The 14,721-nt window shown below is 42.4% G+C and overlaps 1 long non-coding RNA gene across 1 annotated transcript; it reads right to left on the bottom strand.

Annotated features, from left to right (window-relative positions):
- Positions 1 to 1,188: 1,188 nt before the first annotated feature.
- Positions 1,189 to 4,539, bottom strand: LOC141642620 (uncharacterized). Its single transcript, XR_012543368.1, has 5 exons — positions 4,352 to 4,539; positions 3,110 to 3,560; positions 2,846 to 2,994; positions 2,684 to 2,743; positions 1,189 to 2,577 (listed from the first exon to the last, which is right to left on the bottom strand). It is a non-coding gene; the product is annotated as an uncharacterized LOC141642620 (long non-coding RNA).
- Between the last annotated feature and the right edge of the window lie 10,182 nt (positions 4,540 to 14,721).

Here is a 14,721-nt window from a genome sequence, read left to right as displayed (position 1 = left end):
AAATGTTGAATACTATAAGAAATATCAAGCCTAGACATGTTAAGATACAGTAATCTCCCTATGAGCCTTCTATACTGCTCAGGATTTTCTAAGAGTTCTCCTTGATCAGCTGACAATTTTAGACCCTTTTGCATTGGAAACTTAACTGCATTACAATTGTCCATCTGCAAATCTGCTAGTATATCCATGATATACTTCCTTTGGTTTATCATTAACCCTTCTTTGCTCCTTGAAATTTCCAGGCCAAGGAAGTATCTCATATGGCCCAAGTCTTTAATTGAGAAAGCAGTATCTAGCTTCTTTTTTACCAACTCAATCTCAGCTGTTGAAGTTCCTGTCAGCAGTACATCATCAACATAGACTAAGATCACTGTAAAATCCTTTGTAAGAGTATCCTTCTTAGTGAAAAGAGAATAGTCTTGTCTTGACTGTGTTGGAATATGTGTCCTCCGACAATAATGCGATCACAACTGTCGATCATAATGATCACATGTTTAAGTCTCATTTTAAAGAATACAATTGGGAAGTAATATTTTACTGTCAACTGGTCCACACATATCGGTAATGATTGGCTGACTAGAGTTTGACATTACTGTCGTGCGACGGTGGTGATCAGTTGATCCCCTTAGGTCATACCTAAAGGGTAACACTCTTAATTGATTATTTAATTGATCGTATGACGATACGGGTTGATTAAATTACTTAAAATTGACGGACGATTTTGGAAGTAATATTTACGTATCTCATTATAATTTGATTAAATAAGATACGGTCTAAGTGATCGAATTGTTTTATTACTTAGATGAAATTATTGTTTAAGGAAACAATTGCATTTGAATGAATAATTTATTATAAATACAAGATGTTGTGATTTATAATTGGTAAAATATTTTGGTACAAGTAATTATGAATTACTAAGTCAATTTTGTATATGACGTATTTTATTAATGCGTTGATTTTTAATATGTTAAAAATACATAAAAATTTTACATGACATGTGACATGTGACAAATTGACAAATTGACAAAGATAAAATGGAATCCATTTTATCTTAATATGGACCGAAATTAAGGGTGATATTAGGAAAATATTATGTTGATTAAGTGAGTGGTAAGTATAATCATTTACCTAAACCTAGCCATGCATACCTAGTGGTTATTGTGAAGAGCACTTTGATCAAAACTCAAGTTCAAGGGGGCATTATTTCTCACACAATAATAGGCATCAAGGGTAAAAACTCGGTTAAATGAAAATGCGGTGTGCCGGTGTCTCCCAGCTGTGCTAATATAAAGAATGTAGTTTTTCATATCGACCCACAGTAGAGTACCGCTTAACAGCAGAGCTACTTAATGACACAAAGAAAGTAGTACATGGCTTGTCTAATGACACAAGGAAAGTAGTACATGGTAGTATTTTCCACAATTAAACAACAGACCAGCTAGCAACTGCTTACAAAACAATCCTCATATGGTAAGCAGAAGACCTATGTGTCTTTAAATATAGGTATAATGGGCTCACAAGTCACAAATAGACAGGGCGGTGATAATAAATAAATTCAATCGCGACAATCGTAACCCAGCATTAACTATACGCTCTCATTAATCTTAAAAGACACTCGTGTCTCGAATTCTAGCACAACAGGTGAAACAAATTCATATACAAAAACAGTAAATTAGAAAGAATGTGAAATAAAATTGAAAGAGTGTTTTACCATGCCTTCGATCGAAAATCACGAAGAGGTAGAGAAGCTTCCTCTGTCCAACCTAAGTTTTTTTTTATCCTACCTTGATTCACACCACCTGAAGTAATTAAAACAAGGAAGATGTTCAAAGTATTAAGGCAAGAAAACAAACATACTCTCTCATTCTTTCCCTCACACTCTCTCCCCATTCCTCCTCATCGGAACAGAACCACAATCATATGATTCATCTCACATATAAGCTAGTATCACATGATTCACATGTGCATCTACGAGATATGTCATACAACATAATGAAGGATAAGTAACTCCTATTGCACAAAAACTATCCTATACACGTGAAGATGGTGAAGAAAGAATCAGGAATAAATTGGCAGACTGGTTTATTCTATGCTCACAACGGTCACATATATAAGCTTTTATAATTAAATGAGCTTTCCTCGACACGATGTAACGTATCTTAGTTAATCTAACAGTAATTCTCAAGGCTTGCTAAAGCTTAGAATCGTAATTAATTTAGCTAATCGGCTTGAGAGATGTGCTAACTGAGAGCAGGCCAAGGGTTACTTCAAATCCCACCATTTCCAAACCTACAATTGTATCTAAAAAATGAACAAGAGTAATGAACTAACCAATTAAACGAGGCTCTCTTGGTACTTGTTCAAGCATACAACCTTGAGCAATCAGGCTCACCTACAGACGATCCAAGTTTTTAGCTAGTTTCGAAATCACAAACGTCATCGAAGTTGGTAAAGGCAGCCAAACCCAATCAACATTACAAGCGCAAATTAGTCGAGCAAGATTGACACCTACGTCCTGCCGCCGTCAGCACGAACGTCAACCATCAAGCACCCCTCATACAAGTTATACATTCCTTCCTGGCAACACCACAATTGCAATGCATAGAATAATAGAATTCAAACTTAGAGGGGCGAGTTCAAAATCTAATAAAATAAAACTAATGAGGAGAAGTGTAACACATACTTGCCGGACTGAATATTCTCACAATCTGTGACCGTATCCCGCCTGAATGCATTCATTAGGCTGACAGGAGCAGGAAAAGCAGAAAATCGCAACAATATTAGCAAAACAAACAACACTCGGCAGAAGAGGAAAACAATAAAGACAAGCCAACAATAACAGTACCCTGACGTAGCTCTGCTTATGATACTGGCAGTAAAGCAGCACATATCTGCCCAAACAAAATTAGCACCTAAGCTCTACCACCACCGATACCATTACCACCTTCAAATGTGTTAACAAGGTAAAATGGGTAATCCCCAGTTGTGACGGATCTGCAATGTTTAATAGCCGTAAATGCAAACGGAGGAAGTTGAGATTAAAGGTCATAAACGTCCAGACAAAAGGGTAATAAATGCAAACAATTCAGCAAACGCAACACATAATTACCTTAGCAGTTTCCCAACCAATAAAAAATTCCATGCCTCGGCACCACGCATACACAAGACACAACCACAACAGACAAAAGCCATCAGGAGGTCAATTTAAACAGATTAATATTCACCGGAAAAAAAGGCAGTACATATCAGGCCAACGGTATCGTTAGCTCCTGCCCAGGTATAGCTGTCACAATTGCCAATCCTAAATGCGTTGCCAAGATAGAACGGGCGATCCCAACTCCCAAGTAAGGCCGGAACTGCAACGTAAAATGCCACAAGTAAGCCAATGTTCAGCGTGCAGACACTACAAGTAAGAAAACATACGTAAAATCAAGACAAACAACGAGAAGAAGGTAAAAATCTTTATGCCTTCACTGAAAGCTGCAATGTTAGCACCATAAAATTCAAACCTAGAAGGTGCATACACATGCAAGAAGCCAGCTCGACCATCGTCCATTATTCTGGAAGGAAACCCAAAGGCATTAAAAAAACGAACATGACTGTCGGATATCCATTGAACGGTAACCCAGGGGAAAAACGGGAAAACAACGATGCTGAAGAACGCAGCATATAAATTCCGTCCCAGGACTGTAATCTATGGCACCCGCAAAGCCCGTGAAGACATATACAAACGATACTACAACAGGAAAAGAAGAAAGATGACAACGAAATAACAAACCCAATCAACACTCGCCCAATAAACCAGTAGAAATTAGGCCAATGAAACCAGTACATGTGAATTATGAGACCACTAATTAAGCAAACTTAAACCTATCAAAACCCTAATTAAACAATCTAAATCAGTGGACATGTAAAAGAGGAAATAAAAACCCGACATACGAGATCAAATCCGAGGATGTGATGTAAACACATTGCTCAAATTGACAACCAATAAAAGGACAGACTAAAGGCAAAATCTACTACCATCACAAACTGTCAATAGTGTGAATTAATACTAAAATTATGAAAGTAAACAACAACAAAATTGATTGGATATTTTGATTAACAACAGAACTTGAAAAAAATCAGTATAATACTTGTTTGTTAATTAACTTTACCATAGTATCAGTTTGATTACTTCGTTTGTTAATTAAAATATCCAATCACTTAATTAACAAACAAAACTTTAATTGATTGGATATTTTGATTAACAACAAAATTTTTTTTAAAAAAATCAGTATAATACCCTATGAATAACGAAATCAAACTGAAACAAAAAAATTGGAATTATAATCGCAAAAAGAGAACATACCCGAGATTTTCTATTAGAGTTGAGCCGGAGAGGACGATGCTTTTTTGAGGAGTGAGGAGTGGCTGTGAGTAGAGGTGGTCGATGTTCTTGCCTTTTTGAGTGGATGAGAGTCAATAGAAAAAGGCATAAAGGAGTGGCTGTAAGTGTTAGATAAATGGAGGGATAAGATGTAAAGGGGGTGATCAACGGTTGAGGAGAGAACTTGGGTGGTACTATTCATAGCTACAGTACCACCAAGTTGTGGACAGCGGGCCGCTTGGTGAGAAACGGGGACAAGCGTTTGCATTTTGTATGGAGTCGCCACCAATTTTTATGGGAAATTGGAACCGTTCGAATACCTCGTGTCATGTCAAGACACAAAGTAGTGACATGAACACTAAGCAATCGTTACCCTTAGCATTCTATGTCTAGAATGACTCTCGTGGACGCCAATGAACACGGGTGCTCACGGAGATCTGGAGTAAGGGGTGAGGGTACGTATTAGGAAGCTCTTTTGATCGAACACCTAATCCCGCCCGCCTCGATAGCGGCCTCTACTAATGATTAGGGAAGTTATTCGTACTCGATATATCGTCGGCTATAATGCATGCAATGCAACATCCAAGTTTTAATCCTAGCATGTGAGAATTTAAATAAGTCGGTTGACACGTAATTAGCATACAATTGGGTCGAAGTAGGACTTAATGTTGATTTATGTGAAAACATACAAGCAAAGAGAGAAATACAATAACTACGAATTACAATAATGAAAATTACATTAATTACATTGGAATAGGCGATTTATGTCGAAAATACCTTTAAAACGGATGATTTGAGAAAAGAATAAAAGAATAAAAGAGAAAGAAAATAAATAAATTAACGAACAGAACAGAAGGTGATATTACGGATATTAGTTAATTAATACGTAAACTAATTAAACTACGTCAAGGCAGAAAAGGAGTTCAGGGACAGAACTCATCCTGGAACAGGCGCAGCAGACGCTGCGTCTGTTCCAAGGGTGAATTCTGGCTGTGAAGCCGGAACTGCAAACCGTTAATGTCGATTGGTGATTTTAATGATTAATTGATAATATTTACTCGGATGAAAGTGATTAACGGGTTATTTAACACATGAATGGGTCATAAAAGCGGCAAAACATGGATGAGACGGAAATTAGACGAATTAATTACATGAATAATGATTAATTAACAAATTAAACTAACTAATTAATTGATTAGATTAGACATGATGAATGATGACGAATTAATGAATATGGAGAAAAATATATCAACGATGAATTCCAGAAACTCAATATTGATGAAATCGAATCTCTAAAACCCAGATTGAGTATTAATGACTAAAACCCGCAAACATTGATTACTTGGGATTTAAGTCGGATTTATGACAATTAAAACATGTGAATGAATGATGATTATAATATACATGTGGAATTATATGCGATTATGACGAAGAATTAAAGAACAAACAAAATAAACAAAAGCAAGACGAAATTACAGAGGACGAAGAAGAAGAAAAGAAGCAGGAACTGCGGCAGCCTCACGAAGAGGCGCAGCAGAATCGCTCCTTCAAGAGGCGCGATTCTTGCGCGTCCTTTCTCGACGTCTCTGTCTCACGGAAATCCGCAAAAGCAGAGTTTTAAAGCACGGTTTTAGAAATCGGTTTTAATGGTGTTTTCGACATGAATCTTACAATGGTGATGATACAATAAATAAAAGTACAATAAAATAAAAGAGGAATTATACACCCTCAGACTTACATGTTGACGGAACGAGATGAACTAAGAAAATCGATTAGTGAATGCTCGACGCGAATGCAAGGAAAGTGTCCTCGTAAGAGGAAAACGATTGATTAATTTAAGTTGATTGAGTGTAGTTGGTCAAATTGGTCGGTCATGCAACGGAGAGGCTGGTACCCGGAAATATCCGAGCTTACGTGGTCGGAAGTCCAAGCACGTAGGCGCCAATTAGTAAGAACGAAGTCTAGAATGCAAAGGGAGAAGAGAAGGGCGGACACTCGCGTGAGAAATATGAGGAACGAAAGTTCCTATTTATACTAATCACACGGAGGAATAGGGTTTCGGAGACTCTTTGGAAGTGAATCTCGGAAAGATATAAAAAATATACGTAAATCATGCAAAGAAGGGCCTGGGAAGAGGCGCAGCGGCCCATCTGCGTCCCTTGGAAGAGGCGCAAAGACTGGGCTTGCGTCTATTCCCAGGAGGTTTCCTCCTGCTGAAGAAAGATTTCCGCGTTTGAGTTATGGTAGGACGGAAATAATTCGATTATCTTATGAATATTACGGGATATTATTTGCCAAAAGATAAAATTTGTGAAATATGGAATAGAAATATCCGGAACATTCCAGAACATTCTGACTCGGGATTTAACAGTTATCAGAAAATGGAGACGGTTTTTGACCCGGACTCCGAATGTACTCTAATTACAGCCAAAACGACCGTATCAGGATGTAGATGACAACTAAGAGGTTGACATTAATATTTGAGCAATCACTTAACGATAATCTTACGAACTGTCACAAATCGTTCCGCGAATCAAACATGCGGCCCAATCATCACCGGGTGGTTTGCGGGAGGTGCAGAAACGAGGTGTCTACAGAGCCCCCACTTTGACTGAGGCTTGGACAAGGCGAAAGTCAAAGTATAGCCATCAGGTCAATCGAAGATTACAACCTGATGACTATGGCGACGCGAGGCGGCTCAAGGGGTCTGAACCAAGGACCTATCGTCGGGAACATTTTAGAGTCTGTCGACTATCGGGGAGGGTCGTTTAAAGTCCATTAGACTACGTAAGGAAGCTTGCCAGCCATAAGGAGAGATCATACCTGAGACTTAATCGAACTTCGCGGGGAAACAAGAAATATTGAAAGCAGCAGGACGTCGGTAGAAACTGCTGAGGGAATCCGCTTGCGTCGGTCTCAAACGAACTCTGGCAAAACTTGAGGCTGAATCTGCTTGCGTCGGTCTCAAACAAACTCTTACTGGGGAAATATTGACGACTAGGAACATCTTGATCGTCATGGAAGAAATCTCGAATGAGCAGTACTGCAAAATACTACTGCGTTGGATATAATGATCTTGAGCAATACTGCAAAATACTGCTGCACGGGATAAAATGAAATTGGACAATACTGCAAAATACTGTCGCGCGGGATAAAACGCGGGCCGGAACGAAAGAAAATCGTCGAAACGGACCAAAAGAATATAATAGCGTTGAAGAAGAGGCGCACCAAAGATGGGCCCACTAATAACGAACTCATAACGAACTTTTGAAAATTCGTACGGAGGGAACACAAAGAAGAGGCGCAGCAAGAGCTGCGTCTCTTGGAAGAGGCGCAGCGCCTGCTGCGTCTTTTCCCCAATTTGGCTATTTCCGCGTAAAAACGCGAAATCAGAAGGATTATAACTCATTATTTCGAAACTCAATTCCTTCAATTTCTCTCTCAAATCTTCACCATTTCCGTCGAGGTTCGATCCAAAAGCTTGCTTTAAACATGACTAATCGAGGTATGTGTTCCAATCTTGCATTAATCATCTACATTTGTCGAATTTTGAGCCGCGAGATTAGGGTTTTCGACCCTTTTGATCGAAAATTTGGGGCTTTTCCCCCAAATGAATTTGCTTTGCCAAATTGATGCTAGAAATGGATAGTAGGCAATGTTAGGAACATAACCATGTATTTGCTTTGAATTTTCGTCGAGTTTTGAGCCCTTGAGCGAATTTTGAGACGGTTTTACAGCTGAACCGTAAATTGCTTCGAAAATAGCCTTAGGATTGCTCATTGGCGATGAAATTTGATATTTGGGATCCTTGGATGATGGGTAAACTTCTTGCCATCTCTAAATTTTGGTTTGTGACAACTTTTTCAGGGCACCTTTCTAGGGCATAATCGTCGTTATAACGAAATGCTGTCGAATTTTCGGCTTGAACCCGGAACTAGGCTTTGACTTGGACTTGACTTGACCCAATTTATCACATAAGTGATTGGGTTGGCGGGAATATGACCAAAGATGGCACGGAAAGGGCGTTTTCAGGGCCCTGGAGGCTCGAAAACTCCTTAATAAAGGCTTGTCGTCATGTGACGCGGCCTAAATTTACTTTGACATTGCAGGTGATGAGGCTTCTACTTCTGGGAGGACTCCCATGGAGATAGACGCCAGTACGGTTGAGGACGCTTTGGAGCAGGCCTTCACCGATGCGGTGATGGCCACTGGAGACGAGGCTCACGAGGAGGAGGCCGTCGAAGAGGTCGAGGAGGCCCCGAGACGGGCCAACGTCAGGCGAGGAGGTCGTCAGCTGAGGGGAGCTCCCGCGTGGGCTGAGACCTGGGAGAGTAGGCACCTCGTGTGGGCTGCAGAGGGTCACCTGTCCTACAGGACGGTGAAGAGCTTGGTAAATAAGAATTCACTACTCATTACCTATTCTCTTTCATTCTTTTTGTCCAAACTTCTTGCAAATTTCGTTCAAAACTAAAGATAGCTTTGTTTCAAATCATAATAGGAGGCCGGGAACATCAGGTCGTTCTCGGGTTACACGACAGCGATGGAGCACTACGAGCGGTCATCGGCGGAGGAGAGGGCCATGATCGAGCGTGGAGCGTTTGGTCCTCTGGTTCAGGTTTGGAGGGATATCGTGAAGAGGAAGTTGCGGGCCAACCTTAGCCTGGTCCGTGCTTTCTTGGATCGATTCTGGGATACGACTTCCACGTTTCACCTGCCTTTCGGTGAGGTGGGAGTTACTCTGGAGGATTACGGCATGATTTCCGTCCGCCGTGTGGGACCGAGGAGATGGTGTGGCGGAGACTGCTATGAGGGCGGATTCGGCCGAGGCGAGGAGATTGATTGACGGTGAACTTGTCGCCGAAGGTCTGTTGCGATCTTAGGGCTTGGTACCCAGTACCTATGTTCGAGACTACTTTGCGGGGAAGACCCCGGAGCTGGTGACGATCGATGGGAGGGAGACGGCTCCTCCTCCTTGTACAGCTGAGCAGAGGGCTCGTCTGTGGCTTTGGTGGTTCCTGTCTTCGATTTACCTCAGAGACAAGGGCGAGAGGCTATCGACGAAGCTTCTTCCCTTTCTTTCTGACCTGAGTTCCCTAGGGCGTTGGGACTGGGTCACTGCTGCTTTTGCGGTCCTCATCCGCTTCATGAAGGCCATGGTTCGTCCGGAGTTGATGGAGAAGAGGACTTCTCCTGGCGCTGTCGGACCTGGACTACTGTTGGAGGTATGAACCTTCCTTTAGACCAAAGTAAATTCCTTTCTTTATCGAATTACGGAAGATCGTTATTGATTATTCTGTTTTATAGGCATGGGTGTACTCTTACTTCCCGAGTCTCGCGCCGAAGAGGACAGAGCCGCTGGAGAAGGCCTATCCCGTGGTGAGGGATTGGGTGATGTGCCGGACGAAGAGCAAACGCTCTTCTCACAATGTCTACCGGCGGGATGTGAACGCCCTCCAGCTGAGTAGTGTGAGTATCCCACTCGTATTCATTTATATTTCTCGTCCTTTGCTTTTAATTGATCATAGGAATGATCTTTGCCTTATCTTGTCGCAGTGGGTGCCCAGACCTTGGGCGGAGTACGCTGGAGCGCCTCCTTTTGTCGCTGAGGTCCTTCGACCTAGGAGCCTGAGCCGGCTGCTGTTGAGGACGTCGATGGGTCCTGTGTGGTATCTGGGCGAGCGTTTGGCTCGTCAGTGCTCTCGGGGCGCGTTGACGGTTCCCATTGACCCTCCGAGGACGATGTTCGGGAGCCTCGAGGCCGAGAGGAGGCGGACTTGGCTGGTGCCAGTGGCGACGACCTTCTTCTGCTTGGCGAGGACTACTCGGCGTTCCTTTACGGGAGGTTGGCGTACTGGCCAGTAGTGGTGAGTATCTTTTATTTTCTTGATTTGATTTCGGGAATTACGATGAAAGATCATCGAACAATGAGAGCTACTTGTCTTTGCAGGAGGTTGAGGTGGCGGGCATCGAGCCCCCAGTGTACCCCGAGACTCTTGAGTACACTGACGCGACTGGGAGGACGACGATCTCCGAGTTGCGTGACTTTGACGTAGTGCGGACAGATCTTTGGCCTAGACGACCGGCAAAGATCCGATTCGGAGGGTGAGCCTCCAGCTTATATACCTTTCGTGTAAGAACACATTTGATTTGAACTTGTTCACTTTACTGAGAATTTTTCTTTGAACTGGCAGTCGCGCCATCTCGGTTCGTGGCACTATGGAGGGTGGCCAACCGGCTACGAGCTACCGCCATCGAGGCGCTCGTCGGTGGTCGAGATCGTCAGGTATGAACCTCATTTGATTTCTTTTGATTTTTTTTTTTGATTTTCAGTTTTGTTTGAATTGATTGACATGAGCCAATTTCTTTCTGTCTACAGGCTGGTCGTGAGCTGGAGCGAGAGCTGACCCAGTCTCGGGAGGAGACGGCTCGCTTGTCGAGGGAGCTCGAGTTTCGGGACGCCGAGATTGCTGCTCTTACGGCGAGGGTTGCTGAGTTGGAGGGTGCCCAGCAGTAGTTCTGCGTAGTTTTGTAGACTTGTACATTTGGACTTCTGATTTGAACATTTTTGGACTTGGTTTGGGGCGCAAGCCCCCAGTTTGCCTGGACTTTGGACTTAATTCGGGGCGCAAGCCCCCAGTTTGCTTGTACGTTTGTATATATGATGACCTGAGTGCCTTTGCTGCTGGGTTGTGTTGCTTGTACCTGCAGGTTAGTTCTTGAACAGGTTTGGTAGACAACGGTTTACGCCGTCGTGCTGCCGAAATTCACATGGAAATCACACCAAAACATACATTTTATACACATAGTCTTAGTTAGCGCAAAAAAGAGACTCAAAAGGACAAAAAGTGCAAAAATGCAAAAATTTTGTCGGAAATGACCGGACGGTAGGGAGGGTTACCCCCTAAAAAAAGAAAAAAGAGAAATCTACAAGTGTAGAAATGAAAATGTTGAAATGAAAACAAAAGAAAATTATTTCCTAAAAAGAAATTGACTTCCTAAAAAGGAAAAAAATGAAATAAATAAATGAATTAAAATAATAACAAAAAGAAGAATTAAGTGCGATGAAAATGGCGAATGTGTCGACGTCGCCTCGAAATGTGTGCCCGCGAATTTAGGAAACATGAAACATGGTAAATTGCTCGTATTTACCAAAATAAAATCCCGTAGGAATAGGAAATTATTCGTTATAGAATTAGGAAAGATCCAAACGCGGAAATCACAGAAAGTTAGTCTGGGGAAGAGGCGCAGCATGAGCTGCGTCGCTTTGAATAGGCGCAGCAGGAGCTGCGCCTGTTCCCAAGCTTGTCTCTTCTGGCGGATTTTTGGAAACAGCAATTAGTATAAATAGAAGCGTCGACGAAGCTTTAAATCATATAATTCTTCCGTCTCTTCTCCGTTAATCCTCATAAAAACTCCCAAAATAAATTTTCAAGAGAAAATTGTCATCATGAATACTTTGGAGATTCGCTTGAAGGAATGGACTAATGAATTCTCGAATATTGAGAAGCACGACATGGGTGCTCATAACCTTGGGTCTCTATTGAGTTTGAAACTCATTAAGGTTGTAAAACCGTTCTTGAATGCTTGCCTTGACTATTGGGACCCAAATTGTCATGTTTTCGCGTTCCCAGGTGGCGATATTTGTCCTTTTCCGGAGGAAATTGCTGCTATTGGTGGGTGGGACCCCGAGCATTTGCCCGCTATTCCTTCCACTTCACAAGGGTATAAGACAAAATTCAGAGACCTGCTCGGATTGACTAGACTTGAGGTGGATCGCTTGGTTACCCCGAAAGGCGTGAGAATGCTGGACTTTGTAGACCGATTCATCAACAGGGCTGACCCCACTGTCTCTTATGTTGCTAGGAGGAGAGCATTTGGCTTTTGTTTGCTGCATGTGTATGTCTTCCATGGACACGTTGATGAAGATTTGCGAGGTGATCCCCGTCTTTTGGGTCTTATCGAGCAAATGGAGCTGCGCAGGAGCCCAGCCTGCTTGTGCTTAGGGGAGATTATCTTGGGTTTGGATAATAGGAAATCCAACCGCGATCTTCCACTTTTGGGGAGTCCCGTTATCTTACAGGTAAAAGACACCCTTTCTTTTTTTCTTTTTTTTTGTTTTTTTTTGTTTTTTTTTTGGTTTTTTTTTTCGTCGTTTTTTTTTTTCGTTTGGGTGTCTAATACCTGCTTTTGGTAGGTTTGGCTTATGGGACGGCTCCGACTGCTCGAGCCCCCAGTTCATGCACTTTCCTATCATTCCCGTATGATCGCGATGAGGACGCGGTTGTACATGGTGGACTTCACTCGGGTCTGTGACTATTGGAAGAACAAGCTGAAGAATGATGATGGCCCGTTGATTAGGTGGGTTGTACCATGGTGGCACCTCAAGTCTGTCACTGGAGTGTCTTCTTTGGATCCCACTAGGTCCGTGCGCATTCCGGGATTGGAGTTCATGGTGTGCATCTTTCCGGAGAGATTGATGAGGCAAGTTGGGTTGAAGCAGACTATCCCGAGGCTTGATACCGTTCCGCAGATTGCTGTAGCGCTTACCATCGAGAGCCGGAGAGAGTGGGCTATCAAATGGGCCCAAAGGAACATGTGGTTCTTGAGCTTCTCCGCCAATGCTTTGTGGGTGTTGGATTCCTATCTGAGGTGGAGGAAGGCGGCGACTTTGGAAGAACGCGAAAGACTGAGGAAACGCGAGCCTGTTGACTATAAGGTGCGCGAGGGAGAGAAAGAGAAAGAGAAGCATCTGACAGAAGGAGAAGAAGAAGCTGGATTTCAGGTCATTCATCCTTCGAAGAAATCAAAGACTACTCCTGTTGCGGAAATGGTGGTTGGCAAGAATGGAAGAGTCAGGCCTCGAGAAAGACCGTTGGTGATTAGGTCTGAAGTGGTGCAAGAGCGCCCGGCTCGAGGTCGTGACAAGAAATATGACAAGAATGACAAGGGCAAGGGAAAGACGGAGGAATAGCCCGAGTCGTTATTTATTATTTGATTATTATTATTATTATTGTTGTAATAAAAGGAGGGATTTTTAGAATCCTAGCCTATTCTATTTTTATTATGTAGCGTACTATTATTATTAGAAAATGAATGAAATAAAAAAGGTTAAATGGTTAAGAAACCGCTGTGATTTTCTTTTATTATTCTTGTCGAATTTCAAATGCAATGCAAATGTCCTTCTATTTACATTTTAGGTATATTGGGTTGAATCCGGTGAAGGATTGCCTACGTATTCACTTAAAAAAGCGAAATCAAACCCTTGCGCGTAGTTCGAGTAAATGTAAAAGAATAATTGTTCGAAGCAAGAGCTTGTAATGAACATAGAAAATAAGCATGAGCTTTGCTTGTTCTCAAGGTGCGAATTTAGTTTATTTGATGATATGAGGATGACAATCTTGTCAAAATGCAAGAGCATAATGACACTTAGCTTATTTCAGCTTGGCCAGGGGCCGTTTATTTAGTGCCATAAGAGCGACACATGGGTTTACGCGAGGCGCGTTTTTGTCCTATTCTAGGCATAGTATCGTTTCAGCTGGTCGAGGTTTGTGGGGTTTGAAAACTCATTCCCATCTAGGTCTGTGATCCTAACCGCACCCCCTGGAAGTATGGATTTGACTAGGTATGGTCCGGCCCAATTTGGTTTGAATTTTCCCCTTGGGTCGATAGGTAAAAGAGCTCTAACCGATTTGAGTACTAAGTCTCCTTCTTTGATGTTTCTTGGCCTAACTCTTTTTGTTGAAAGCTCGTTTGATACGCGCTTGATATGTTTGGACATTATGTAAGGCGCGTAGCCTACGTTCATCCAGGAGGATGAGTTCTTCATATCTATCCCTCTTCCAATCGGCTTCAGGGATTTGACTTTCGAGTAGAATACGCAAGGATGGTATTTCTAGCTCGACTGGTTGTACGGCCTCCATGCCGTAGGTCAAATAGAAAGGAGTAGCCCCAGTGGGCGTCCTAACTGATGTACGATATCCCCATAAAGCAAAGGGTATCTTGCTTGGCCAATCTCTGTAGTTGTCAGTCATTTTCTTGAGAATTGTGACAACGTTCTTGTTTGCCGCCTCTACCGCGCCGTTAGTCTGTGGTCTGTAGGGCGAAGAGTGGTGATGCTTAATCTTGTATTTGGCTAGCAATTGCTCGGTTTCAGCTTGGAAGTGGGACCCATTATCGCTGATGATCTCATGTGGGCAACCATATCGACAGATGATGTTGTTTTGTATGAATTTTGCCACATTTTTAGCCGTAAGAGCAGTGTAGGAAGCCGCTTCTACCCACTTGGTGAAATAGTCAATTGCTACTAGAATGAAACAGTGACCTCCTGTTCCTACCGGGGTTATCTTCCGATT

This window comes from Silene latifolia, chromosome 2 (assembly GCF_048544455.1).
Source record: "Silene latifolia isolate original U9 population chromosome 2, ASM4854445v1, whole genome shotgun sequence".
NCBI classification, from domain to species: Eukaryota; Viridiplantae; Streptophyta; class Magnoliopsida; order Caryophyllales; family Caryophyllaceae; genus Silene; species Silene latifolia.
The sequence above is the reverse complement of the archived record's forward strand: the minus strand, read 5'-3'. Positions and strand labels throughout refer to the sequence as shown.